This window comes from Rhinatrema bivittatum, chromosome 10 (assembly GCF_901001135.1).
Source record: "Rhinatrema bivittatum chromosome 10, aRhiBiv1.1, whole genome shotgun sequence".
NCBI classification, from domain to species: Eukaryota; Metazoa; Chordata; class Amphibia; order Gymnophiona; family Rhinatrematidae; genus Rhinatrema; species Rhinatrema bivittatum.
This window is the reverse complement of record NC_042624.1, coordinates 80,916,602-80,930,818: the sequence shown is the minus strand read 5'-3', so window position 1 is coordinate 80,930,818 and position 14,217 is coordinate 80,916,602. Positions and strand designations below refer to the sequence as shown.

Below are 14,217 nucleotides of genomic sequence, written 5' to 3'. Positions count from 1 at the left end.
GGGGAGGGACGAAATGGGGGGGCGGTCCTGCGCTAGCTGGCAGTGATCGCACAGCCGCGGTGCGATCGATGCCGGCAACACGCCGAATAACTACACCATAAAAGGTGTAGTTATTCGGCATGAAATAGGCAGCGAAAAGGCTCCTTACCTTTTCGCTGTCTGCGCCGTCTTCATGGAGTCGGCCCAGGTGACTCCCCGACTCCTCCTCTTCCGGGGCCGACTCCGCCCCGATGTCACCTTCGCAGGCGTGCGCTACGATTTCTAGCTGTTGCATGCTTGTGCTGGTAGCGCAAGCATGCGATAACCTTAGAAAATAAGGCCCTCTGTGTCTATGGGAAAATACCTTGATAAATCAGGCTTAGGTAGCTGGCTAAGAGGGTTATTTTCCAAAGCATTATCGCATGCGAAAAGGGCCTTTTCGCATGCGATATAATGCAAATTAGGGGGAGGGGTGAGTCAGGGTGGGGAGGGGGAGGAGTCGGCTGCGGCACCACTGCCAGCGATAATGTGAGGAACATTATCGCCGGCAGTAGCGCAGCGAATAGCTACACCTTTTACAGTATCACTATTCACTGCAAAAGGCTGAAGCCGGCCCCACCATGGCCGGCGAAATCGCACCGCCGCAGTGCGAACAGCTGCAGCCTTTCGCAGGCCCGCCCCCCACCCCCTTTTTCATGGGATTCATCATTCTGCGAGGAATGATGAATCCTGCCCTAAGGGGGTTGCCGGGGGCGGAGTCGGGGCCAGAAGGGGAGGAGTCAGGGCGACAAGAAGGCGGACGCAGCGGTACCTTTGCTGGCAGCAATAAGGTAAGACCCGTTATCGCCACCAGTAGCGCGCCCAATAGCACCACCTTTCACAGTGGCGCTATTGGGTGCGAAAGCCAGCAGCCATAATACCGCGGTGGTGCGATCGCTGCTGGCTTTCGCAGGCCCACTCCCCATTACCGCGGGATTCATTAAGCTGTGTGACAATAGAAAATCCAGGCCTAAGTTTGCAGCTGGTCATTTGCATACATGCAGCAAAATTAGTCTTTCTAAACTTAGAACAGCTATTGCAGCACATATGTTTGGACATCTAGCACTGAAAATCAGTGCTAACTTTGACCCCTGACTCAGTCCTGTTCCTGACACTGCCCACCCTTTGAATGGTCCATTTTTAATGGGGCTGATTTGAACTTGTTTATTTACTACATTTATTTTCCTCCTTTCATGCACATCAAAGCAGATAACATTCTGGACCTATAAGTATTTCTCTGTCCTCAGAGGGCTTACAATCTAAAGAGCTCATTTGCTAAGCATTTTTCCCACAGACACAGAATGGGAGAAAAATCTTAGTAAATCAGACCCTAAGTTTGTGCCTGAGGTAGTGGAGGTGGAAGTGACTTTCCCAAGATCCCAAGGTGTGGCACCACTAGAAACCCTATAGCAAGGGCAAATGAAAAGTCAATTTCTCTTTTTGAGAACATTTTGGGAAGGATTCATGAATGTGCGCATTCTCACAAAAACCTCTGCTACAGATTTCAAAAGAAAAAGGCCAAACCCACAGTAGCATAGGTTCTTCGCATTAGTTATTCTGCGCCCGTTGTGATAATTAGGACTTTTAGAGAGAGAGAGCATAGAAAAAGTGATTAGGGGTTTAGCACTGGTTCAGAGGAGGCTGGGGCTCGCTTTTATATGGGGAGTTTAAGGGCATTGTAGGAGAAAGAGTTGTGGTGTTGTAGAGAGTTAAGGTCTTTTAGGCCTTGGAATTCCAAAGGGAAAGCAATAGGAGCGACGAGCGAGCAGAGAAAGTCAACTGCATTAGCCTTCACTCTGGTACAGAAACAGTACAGTGGTTTGGGTCTGTGCAAGGACCAAGGCTCTATACTAAAAAAAAAAGAAATGTATGTTTACAAAATATTTGCAACGGTCACTACTCAGTAACACAATGCTGTATGCTGCTGCTGGGAAGGTGTTTTGAACACACTCCAGCTGTGTAATGGACTGTGGGCCCTAACCCTGTTATAACGACTGGCTCAGCCCAGGGTTGCCAATTCTCAAGAAACTATTTTACAGACAGTCTGTCGGTTTTGGGTTTGTTTTTTTGTTTTTTTTACTGATGGCCCAGCCCAGCCCTTTTTTTTTTTTACAATGTTTTTTTTTTCACAGATGCCAGAGACCATCACTGGAAAGGATGTGTGCACGTGAGTGGGTGGGGCAGGAGGTTGTCCCCTCAGAAGAGAGAGAGCCAGAAGCACGGCAAAATGACAGGCAGCATGAAGACATTTTTCAACCCTAAGACAGGTCTGTTTTTCCAGCAACTTTTACAGGCATTTGGAAACACTTGCTCAGGCCCTGCTTGTGACTTTATAATTACTGTAGAAGTGATTGGTGTCCAGATATATTTGTGCAGCACAGCACTAGCAGGCTACGGCATTACAGAGTAGTAATATGGTTAATTCTTCCAGTAAGCAGCAACAATAACACTATCAACAATCTCCTTCTTCCCTCTTCCCCTTTTCAACAACACACACAAATCAGCATAGTACAAGCAAGAACTTATCTCTATTGTGTCCAGAATAACTGGATTAAAAAAAACCAAAACCCACATGGCACACTCTCACTAATATTTGCAAATAATGAGGTGAGATCTGATGGTCATTCACAATTTGCTACTATGAAGGAGGGGCAGAAAGATATTACACAGAATATTTGCAAGTGATAAATATGTATTTCTTGCCAGTTTTTACTTTTGAAGTGAAAGGTTTTGTACAACTTTTTACCTCTCTCTGACTTTTGGTGTCCCTATTTCTTCTATTGCCAAAGTTGCTTATCTCTGCAATATTGTCTATAGATGTATTTTCCCTATCATTTCCTCTGCAAACCTGTTGGTTTAGGCCCTTGCGATCTCTCTTAAACTCACCTCTGCCTAATCTTCCTCTTTCTGCCATGCATCCAATGCAGATAATCCAGAATGCTACTGTTTTCTCTAAAACTCAAATTTTTCATATATTCATATCCATTTTGTTGCATCCTACTTAATTCTTGCATCCAATTCAATGCCTGGTTTTCATTTACAAGACTCTTTTGTAGAACTAATCCTGGTTATTTTCAAAATACTTGGATTTATTTGCCGTCACCTACAATGCCACTGTATAAGAATTTAAACAAGGTTTTTCTAGGTGCAGAAAGACGTTGATGACGGAACAAGAAAGAGAAGATATTAAAACTGAATATGATCTGTCACAGTAGAGTATTTATGAACAATTTGGCAGACTTAGTGAACTAAGTGGCACTTATCTACCTATATCTTCTTTGCTTGAATGTTACTCTATTGTATGCACTGACTTCTCCTGCTTTTTTTCTTAGGAAAATCAGAACTATATGTCCTGCATGCAGGATCAATGTGTCTTAAAACAAACAGGCCAATACAGTAAAGGTCGCGGGAGAGCGGGTGAGCGCCCGCTCTCCTGTGCGCACGATTTAGGGGGCACAAACATGCAAATAGGGCCCGCGGTAAAAAGACGCGGCTGTCAGCGAGTTTGACAGCTGACGCTCAATTTTGCCGGCGTCGGTTCTCAAACCCGCTGACAGCCACGGGTTCGGAAACCGGATGCCGGCAAAACTGAGCGTCTGCGAGCCGATTAACATTTTTTTTTTTTAATTATTTTAAACTGCTTTTCTGTGCACTTCCTTGGCGCCGGCAGAAATTAACGCTAATGTCTGAAAGTAAAATGTGTGGCTTGGCTGCACATTTTACTTAGTGAATTGCGCAGGAATAACTAATAGGGCCATCAACATGCATTTGCATGTTGTGGGCGCTATTAGTTTCAGGGGGGTTGGACGCGCATTTTGGACACGCTATTACCCCTTACCAAATAAGGGGTAGAGCTAGCGCATTGAAAACGCGCGACCAAACATGGGGTAACAGTGCACTCCTCCGGAGCGCACTGTACTGTATTGGTCGGAAAGAGATTTGTGAACATTACACGATGTCAACTTTCCTTCTTTGATACAGAAATTTGCATATCATTATGATGTTTGGCATGTGAATTTCTGTGTAATAAATATTTAATATTTATTTATAAACATGTGATATCATGCCTTTTCTCAAGATGGTTTCAAAGGGGATTACAATAAAAATTAAATCAAATTTACAATTACAGTAGCATTACAATTTTCAACTAGAATAAAAACACTGGAATATGAAAGTGGGGCATTGTGCAAATGAGTTAGGGAATGAGATAGTCTGTGAGTAATTCTGGGTTGTAACAGTGAAAATAGTTAAGGAGGTGAGGTAGATTGAGAGTAGTTATCTAAGTATTTATTTATTGTGTACATAGAGGTCCATATTCAGACACAGCCCGGTACAGCAAATTTAGCCAGAAAAATGTACCCAGCTGCACTACTGAAGAAGGGGCAGAGCTGGGGCGTGTCAAGGGAAGGGCCAAAACTTACGCATGAGGAGGGCCAGAATGTATGCATGTAAATCCAAATTTTAAATCCAGTGGCCACAACTCGCAGAAGGCTGTTAGTTGAGCATGTTTACTTCTGCTCTTGATGAAGTGTAAGTCTGCATATATATCTGTTTAGTCCTAATATGACTGGGTGAGGGGTCCTGGTCAACTGGGAGGAGTGCAGTCTGAAGAACCAGAGGAGTCTGGATGACTTCTAGACAGAGTGGGCAAATTGATGAATTAATTGGTAAAACTGGGAATGTCCTTCACATGAGCATGTTTTAAAATTTGCTTGCCTGCGCGCATTAAAGCTGACAAAGTCTTAAGACAGATATTTGAAATACGTTTGCTCGAGTTAACTGCTTATAATTAGGGGCACACATATGCGCGGTAGGTGTATTTTAAATCATATGTGCGTGATTGCATGTACAGTTTAAAATTCCTGCATATGGGCACTCACGCACCCATTCACATGTGTATGACCCGCACGCTTGTTTTAAAGTTACCGTCCCTATGTATGTAACAGGTGACCAGAAGTAAAGTCCTAAATTCTTTAAGTTAATGATAGATCAGCTGGGGTATGGATTGCAGGTGGAAACACTCAAAAAAAAAAAAAAAAAGGGGGTGATCAAGTCCTTTCTAAGGCAGCACTGATTTGCTTTGGAACCTGAAATGACTGAAAACAATTCCAATCTGTATTCCAAAATTGGTCTGAGTTTTATTTACAAGCCTAAAAATTTGCAAGCTGCTCCACAGTACAGTTTGAGAGAATACAGTTCTTACTTCTCTGTGCTGAGTGAGTGGGCTCAGTTTCAAAATTCCAATATAGAGATCAGGTATTCCATTTTAAACCCTCTCCAGATTTTATTTTTCATGAAAGAGGTGAAGGATTTTAAAGAGTAAGGCTTCTCCCAGTCTTTCTGAAATCCTAGCAAATTTTTGTCTTCTATTATGATTTTTCTATTGAACTGACAACCATGATCCCAACACTCCAAGATTTTAAAGTATGTGATTTCCCTCTAGCTTTCCCAAGGAATGGATTTTCTTAGTCATTACCTATTGAATGCTTCCCCTCTTAGAAAGTACTACTTAGTGAATCCTTTCCACTCCAGAGGTTCCATATAGTAGGGCCTCCATTCATACAGTTTCAATTTGTTTATCTCTGCCACGCAAGTGAGGATTTCTCTATGTTGGGCTTTATGAACCTCCCAAGAGTTACAGCCTCATCAGGAGCCTGACATTTTTTCCTCCATCATTCCTCTGTCTTACTGATCTTTTCAGATCACATTGCTTCTCCTATGTTCCTCACAGAAGCTCTCAGAGACTACTTACTACCTTCTCCATTTACAGCATGCTCACATGACTCTGTAAGACACTACCCCTATAGCTCAAAACACAGGGGTTTACTATATTATGGAACATACCATATGACACAATTGCTACATATACATGTACTTTTCTGATGAAAAAAACTTAAAAATAATACTACAACTACTCAATAGAAACATAAAATTTAGATTCACGTAGCAACTACTGCATGAAAAAATATGCAAAGCAATAATGAGACAAGAGAACTCGCAATGTAAGAAACTTAAAAGAGAGATTTTGTAGTTAATTTTATAAAGCAAAGGGTATACTATCAGTGCTCATGAAAATAATACTTGTGAAATTCTAGGATACCTATGACTGTATAACCTATTATAGTAATTAGAGATGTGAATCGTGTGATCGATTGTCTTAACGATCGATTTCGGCTGGGAGGGGGAGGGAATTGGATCGTCGCAGTTTGGGTTTTTTAAATATCGTGTAAATCGTGTAAATCAAAAACCGGCACACTAAAACATCCCTAAAACCCACCCCGACCCTTTAAAATAAATCCCCCACCCTCACGAACCACCCCAAAATGCCTTAAATTACCTGGGGTCCAGTGGGGGGGGAGGGCGGGAAAACCGGCACACTAAAACAACCCTAAAACCCATCCCGACCCTTTAAAATAAATCCCCCACCCTCCCGAACTCCCCCCCCCCAAAATGCCTTAAATTACCTGGGGTCCAGAGGAAGGGTCCCGGTATGATCTTTTACTCTTGGACCTCCGTGCGTTGTAGAAATGGCGCCGGCACTACCTTTGACCTGTCATATGACAGGTCAAAGGTAGCGCCGGCGCCATTTTGTTTTTTTGTCCCCCGACGTCAGGAGCGTAGGAGATCGCTCCCGGACCCCCAGGGACTTTTGGCCAGCCTGGGGGGGCCTCCTGACCCCTACAAGACTTGCCAAAAGTCCAGCGGGGGTCCGGAACGACCTCCTGCAGTCGAATCGTGTTGCCGTACGGCCGGCGCCATTTTGCGCAAATGGCACCGGCCGTACGGCAACACGATTTGACTGCAGGAGGTCGTTCCGGACCCCCGCTGGACTTTTGGCAAGTCTTGGGGGGGTCAGGAGGCCCCCCCAAGCTGGCCAAAAGTCCCTGGGGGTCCAGCGGGGGGTCCGGGAGCGATCTCCTACTGCAAATCTTTTTTCCATACGGAAAAAACGATTCACGTGCAGGAAGTCGTTCCCGGACCCCCGCTGGACTTTTGGCAAGTCTTGTGGGGGTCAGGAGGCCCCCCCAAGCTGGCCAAAAGTCCCTGGGGGGCCAGCGGGGGTCCGGGAGCGATCTCCTACGCTCCTGACGTCGGGGGACAAAAAAACAAAATGGCGCCGGCACTACCTTTGACCTGTCATATGACAGGTCAAAGGTAGCGCCGGCGCCATTTCTACAACGCACGGAGGTCCGAGAGTAAAAGATCACACCGGGACCCTTCCTCTGGACCCCAGGTAATTTAAGGCATTTTGGGGGGGTTCGGGACGGTGGGGGATTTATTTTAAAGGGTCGGGGTGGGTTTTAGAGTTGTTTTAGTGTGCCGGTTTTCCCGCCCTCCCCCTTCCCCTCCCCTTCCCCCGATTTACGATTTTTTGACGATTAATTGGGGGAATTGTTATTGTATCGCGGCTCTAACGATTTTTGACGATTTAAAATATATCGGACGATATTTTAAATCGTCAAAAAACGATTCACATCCCTAATAGTAATATGCAGTGTTGTGTTTGAGTAGGGCTGGCAAATGAGAGATGAAAGTGTGAGAGAGGTACTGTTCCAAAGAAATATAGAAACATGAAGGCAGAAAAAGACCATACGGACCATCCAGTCTGTCCATCCATCCAATTAATTTAGCACTTTAATTCTCATCACATCCTTAGAGATCCCTTGTATTTATCCCATGCTTTCTTGTATTCAGATACTGTTTTTGTGTTCAACACTTCCACACATCCACCACCCTCTCTGTAAATAAATATTTCCTAAGGTTACTCCCAAGTCTAGCCCCTTTCAACCTCATCTAATGAACCCTCATTCTAGAGCCTCCTTTCCATTGAATGAGGCTGACCTCCTGTGCATGGAAACCTTCTAGATATAAGAACATAACATGAGAACATAACATATGTCATACTAGGTCAGACCAAGGTTCCATCAAGCCCAGTATCCTGTTTCCAACAGTGGCCAATCCAAGTCACAAGTACCTGGCAAGTACCAAGCATTAAATAGATTTCAAGCAAATATTGCTTATTAATTAATAGCAGTTTATGGAACTTATCCAAACCTTTTTTAAACCCAGTTACACTAACTGCTGTAACCACATCCTCTGGCAATGAGGATGTGGTTACAGCTCCCCTATGAGGAAAGGCTGAAGAGATTAGGGCTGTTCAGCTTGGAGAAGAGATGGCTGAGGGGGGTTATGATAGAGGTCTTTAAAATAATGAGAGGTCCTGAATGAGTAGATGTGAATTGGTTATTTACACTTTGGGATAATTAAGAGGGCACTCATGAAATTAGCAAGTAGCACATTTAAGACTAATCAGAAAAAAGTCTTTCTCACTCAACGCACAATTAAGCTCTGGAATTTGTTGCCAGAGGATGTGATTAGTGCAGTTAGTGTAGCTGGGTTTAAAAAAGGTTTGGATAAGTTCTTGGAGGAGAAGTCCATTAACTGCTATTAATCAAGTTGACTTAGGGAATGGCCTCTGCTATTATTGGCATCAGTAGCATGGGATCTTGTTCCCCCTCCTTCCCACTTCTCCTCCTGATGCTGGGCTTGATGGACCCTTGGTCTGACCCAGCATGGCAATTTCTTATGTTCTTATGTTCTTATGTTCTCTTGTACTGGCCATATTCATACATCATGCTACCAGGGTATTTATTTAAACCCTACAGCAGTCTCCAGCTCCTTGCCTTTGCAACAGGTCGTCTCCTTGGAGGATCAAGGAGAAGGCTGGAGGCAAGGATGAAGGCACGGTCAGGAAGGCAGGAACTGGATCGCAGGACTGGACACAGGAACACAAAGACTGGAACAGAAGCAGGAACAAAACCAGGAACAGGAGCAGGAAGAAGAGATGTCTGGAACAGCAACTAGCACTCCAAGGAGACGACCTGTTGCAAAGGCAAGGAGCTGGAGACTGCTGTAGGGTTTAAATAAATACCCTGGTAGCATGATGTATGAATATGGCCAGTACAAGAGAACATAAGAACATAAGAAATTGCCATGCTGGGTCAGACCAAGGGTCCATCAAGCCCAGCATCATGTTTCCAAAGAGGCCAAACCAGGCCACAAAACCTGGCAATTATCCAAACACTAAGAAGATCCCATGCTACTGATGCAATTAATAGCAGTGGCTATTCCCTAAGTAAACTTGATTAATAGCCGTTAATGGACTTCTCCTCCAAGAACATATCCAAACCTTTTTTGAGCCCAGCTACACTAACTGCACTAACCACATCCTCTGGCAACAAATTCCAGAGCTTTATTGTGCGTTGAGTAAAAAAGAATTTTTTCCGATTAGTCTTAAATGTGCTACTTGCTAACTTCATGAAATGTCCCCTAGTCCTTCTGTTATTCGAAAGTGTAAATAACCGAGTCACATCTACTCATTCAAGACCTCTCATGATCTTAAAGACCTCTATCATATCCCCCCTCAGCCGTCTCTTCTCCAAGCTGCACAGCCCTAACCTCTTCAGCCTTTCCTCTTAGGGGAGCTGTTCCATCCCCTTTATCATTTTGGTTGCCCTTCTCTGTACCTTTTCCATTGCAACTATATCTTTTTTAAGATGTGACGACCAGAATTGTACACAGTATTCAAGGTGTGGTCTCACCATGGAGCGATATAGAGGCATTATGACATTTTCCGTTTTATTAACCATTCCCTTCCTAATAATTCCTAACATTCTGTTTGCTTTTTTGACTGCTGCAGCACACTGAGCCGACGATTTTAAAGTATTATCCACTATGATGCCTAGATCTTTTTCCTGGGTGGTAGCTCCTAATACAGAACCTAACATCGTGTAACTACAGCAAGGGTTATTTTTCCCTATATGCAACACCTTGCACTTGTCCACATTAAATGTCATCTGCCATTTGGATGCCCAATCTTCCAGTCTTGCAAAGTTCTCCTGTAATGTATCACAGTCTGCTTGTGATTTAACTACTCTGAATAATTTTAGGGATGTGAATCGTTTTTCAACGATTAAAATTATCGTCCGATAATGTTTATATCGTCTTAAATCGTTATAGAACACGATACAATAGAAATTCTAACGATTTATCGTTAAAAATCGTTAAATCGTGTTAGTGCGCACTAACTCGAGTTAGTGCGCACTAACTCGATTTAGTGCGCACTAACTGAAAATGATACAAATAAACACTTTCCAGGTCACTGAAGGTCAGTTAGGAATGAATATGTGTTCCTATTGGCTGGCTGCCCTCTTATCTATTGATGTTACCAAGGTTACCACTGAGGTGATGGTTGGGGGGATGGGAAATGGAACTGGAAACTAACGAACACCAACAGAAAATGAAACAAAGTGTTCACACTTCCCAGGTCAGTAAAGGTCACTTAGGAATGAATATGTATGTATGTATTCCTATTGGCTGGCTGTGCTCTTATCTATTGATGTTACCAAGGCTAATACTGAGGTAATGGTTGGGGGGATGTGAAATGGAAACAGTTGGAAGCTTGACAAAAAAAGTAATGTAATGATCAGCACTCACGTGACTAGAACTTGTTTGTTTATTATTTTTGTTAGCAGGCACCTGAAATGCTAGTGCATGTTGAATTTGCCAATCACTGTGCATTTTAGAAAGGTGGTCCTGGCTGGAACTGTACACAGTTCAAATATATGTAATTGATTGTTGGTAAGTGTATTTTTTAAGTAGCCACACTGGCACAAGTATGTTTACTTTTCCTCCTACTTAACTCACTAGCTCAGCTTTGTAAGAAGGGCTTCTCTGCTTGTGTGTTGTTTTTGTTTGGTGTGAGGAGAGCAGAAACATCAGATCTTTATTCAATCTACTACAGTCATCTCTTACAGTGCCCTATCCCTATTAATACCAGGCGTGTTGTGATCTTCCTGCACACAGTGCCCTAACCCTGATACCAGTCTGAGACAGCTCCCTCCCTGCATTACTAGTGAGAGGCTGGCTTCACAGACAGGGGGGAGCTGCCTGACCCTCACTCCTGACTTCCCCCATGTCCCAGCTAGTGAATGGTGTGTGGGTGAGGGGGGGGGAGGATGGTGAAGTCTGAGACAGCTCCCTCCCTGCATTACTAGTGAGAGGCTGGCTTCACAGACAGGGGGGAGCTGCCTGACCCTCACTCCTGACTTCCCCCATGTCCCAGCTAGTGAATGGTGTGTGGGTGAGGGGGGGGGGGAGGATGGTGAAGTCTGAGACAGCTCCCTCCCTGCATTACTAGTGAGAGGCTGGCTTCACAGACAGGGGGGAGCTGCCTGACCCTCACTCCTGACTTCCCCCATGTCCCAGCTAGTGAATGGTGTGTGGGTGAGGGGGGGGGGAGGATGGTGAAGTCTGAGACAGCTCCCTCCCTGCATTACTAGTGAGAGGCTGGCTTCACAGACAGGGGGGAGCTGCCTGACCCTCACTCCTGACTTCCCCCATGTCCCAGCTAGTGAATGGTGTGTGGGTGAGGGGGGGGAGGATGGTGAAGTCTGAGACAGCTCCCTCCCTGCATTACTAGTGAGAGGCTGGCTTCACAGACAGGGGGGAGCTGCCTGACCCTCACTCCTCCGGGGTATTGTGATCTTCCTGCACACAGTGCCCTATCCCTGATACCAGGGGTGTTGTGATCTTCCTGCATGCAGTGCCCTATCCCTATTAATACCAGGAGTGTTGTGATCTTCCTGCATGCAGTGCCCTATCCCTGATACCGGGATGTGTGCAAGAAGATCACAACACCCCCGGTATCAGGAATAGGGCACTGTGTGCAGGAAGATCACAACACCCCCAGTATCAGGAATAGGGCACTGTGTGCAGGAAGATCACAACACCCCTGGTATTAGGGATAGGGCACTGTGTGCAGGAAGATCACAACACTCCTGGTATTAATAGGCATAGGGCACTGTGTGCAGGAAGATCACAATACCCCTGGTATCAGGGTTAGGGCACAAGTTCTAGTCACATTGACTGATCACATTACTTGTTTTGTCAAGCTACCAACTGTTTCCATTTCCCATCCCCCATATACTGTCAGTAGGAAACTTGGTAACATGAATAAATAAGAGGGCAGCCAATAGGAATACATATTCATTCCTAAACTGACCTTAACTGACCTGAAAAGTGTCAAATTGTATCATTTTCAGTTAGTGCGCACTAACTCCCAGTTAATGCGCACTAACTCCCGTTAGTGCGCACTAACTCGAGTTAGTGCGCACTAATCGGAAAAAACGATTTTTAACGATTTTTTAACTAAAAAATCGTGCCTAAGACGATTTTCTTGCCCTGCCACACGATTTCTATCGTTAAGACGATATGGAAAACGATTCACATCCCTAAATAATTTTGTATCATCCACAAATTTGATAACCTCACTCGTCGTATTCCTTTCCAGATCATTTATATATATATTGAAAAGCACCGGTCCAAGTACAGATCTCTGAGGCACTCCATTGTTTACCCTTTTCCACTGAGAAAATTGACCATTTAATCCTACTCTCTGTTTTCTGTCTTTTAACCAGTTTGTAATCCACGAAAGGACATCACCTCCTATCCCATGACTTTTTAGTTTTCGTAGAAGCCTCTCATGAGGGACTTTGTCAAACGCCTTCTGAAAATCCAAATACACTATATCTACTGGTTCACCATTATCCACATGTTTATTAACTCCTTCAAAAAAATGAAGCAGATTTGTTAGGCAAGACTTCCCTTGGGTAAATCCATGTTGACTGTGTTCCATTAAATCATGTCTTTCTATATGTTCTACGATTTTGATGTTGAGAATAGTTTCCACTATTTTTTCCGGCACTGAAGTTAAGCTCACTGGTCTATAGTTACCCGAATCACGCCTGGAGCCTTTTTTAAATATTGGGGTTACATTGGCCACCCTCCAGTCTTCAGGTACAATGGATGATTTTAATGATAGGTTACAAATTTTCGCTAATAGATCAGAAATTTCATTTTTTAGTTCCTTCAGTACCCTATGGTGCATACCATCCAGTCCAGGTGATTTGCTATTCTTTAGTTTGTCAATCTGGCCTACTACATTTTCCAGGTTCACAGTGATTTTGTTCAGTTCGTCTGACTCATCACCCCTGAAAACTATCTCCGGAACTGGTATCTCCCCAACATCTTGATTAGTAAACATATAAGCAAAAAATTCATTTAGTTTTTCTGCAATGGCCTTATCTTCCCTAAGAGCCCCTTTAACCCCTCAGTCATCTAATGGTCCAACCGACTCCCTCACAGGTTTCTTGCTTTGGATATATTTTAAAAAGGTTTTATTATGGGTTTTTGCCTCTATGGCCAACTTCATTTCAAATTCTCTCTTCGCCTGTCTTATCAATGTTTTACACTTAGCTTGACAACTGCCTGTGGTGTCAGAGCTGAGAAAATGAAACCTAAGAAGACTGATTTCCTGGAAACTAACAGCAAGTGCATCCAGCAGAACAAGTGCCCTAGCAACAAAGCACGTACACATGCAAAAACTTACTAATTGGACAAGGGATAAGGGGCGGGTAAATGCAGACACCTGTTGATTGGCTGAAGGTAAATCCTTATAATGCTGTGTAAGACAAAAGAGTACTGAGTAGGTTTGAGCTTGCACCATTTGCTTTGTAATGTTTGCTACTCCTAAAGAAACCCACACATTTCTTTATAATAAACTTCACTGTTTGACTTTTAAAGCTGGTCTTTATTGGTCTTTCTAGTCAGAGGTTTTTATACAGTGACATCATCTCTCGGGGTCCGAAGTTTCCTGCCACGGCCCCTTTAAAGGGCAGAGCCTCCCCCGTGCGCATGCGCACCTAGGAGGAGCCCTACTGGCTGGAGGAAGATGGCGTTGGTGGCTGCATGGCAGGCCGCGGTCGGTCTGTCACAGAGCGGAGCGCGCCGTGCCAGGGTGCAGCATTGATGGCCAGTGAATGAGATAGGGGGAACCGGCCAAGGCTTACTACGGTCGGGAGCTGCAACAATAGAGGCATAGCAGCAGTGACAATGCTCCAGCACTTAACAAATTTGGCACCACAGGCAGTTGTCTATGTTGGCTATTCCTAAATATGGACCTGCTAAATGGAGAAAGGTCATTAAAGGCATGCCCCAGGGGTCTCTATTGGAATTTGTGCTATTTAGCAGACTCATGAAGATCTGAAAAAAGAAACGATGAGTGAGGTGACCAGATTTGCAGATGACACTAAATTATTTCAAGTCATTAAAACGTCATCGGATTGTGAAGAACTGCAG

At 44.2% G+C, this 14,217-nt stretch overlaps 1 long non-coding RNA gene across 1 annotated transcript in view; it reads left to right on the top strand.

Annotated features, from left to right (window-relative positions):
- The window catches only part of LOC115100453, a 37,426-nt gene that overhangs the window by 1,230 nt on the left and 21,979 nt on the right, over positions 1-14,217 (top strand). The window contains exon 2 of the long non-coding RNA XR_003859073.1: positions 2,151-2,285. This is a non-coding gene — a long non-coding RNA (uncharacterized LOC115100453). The remainder of the gene's footprint in view (positions 1-2,150; positions 2,286-14,217) is intronic.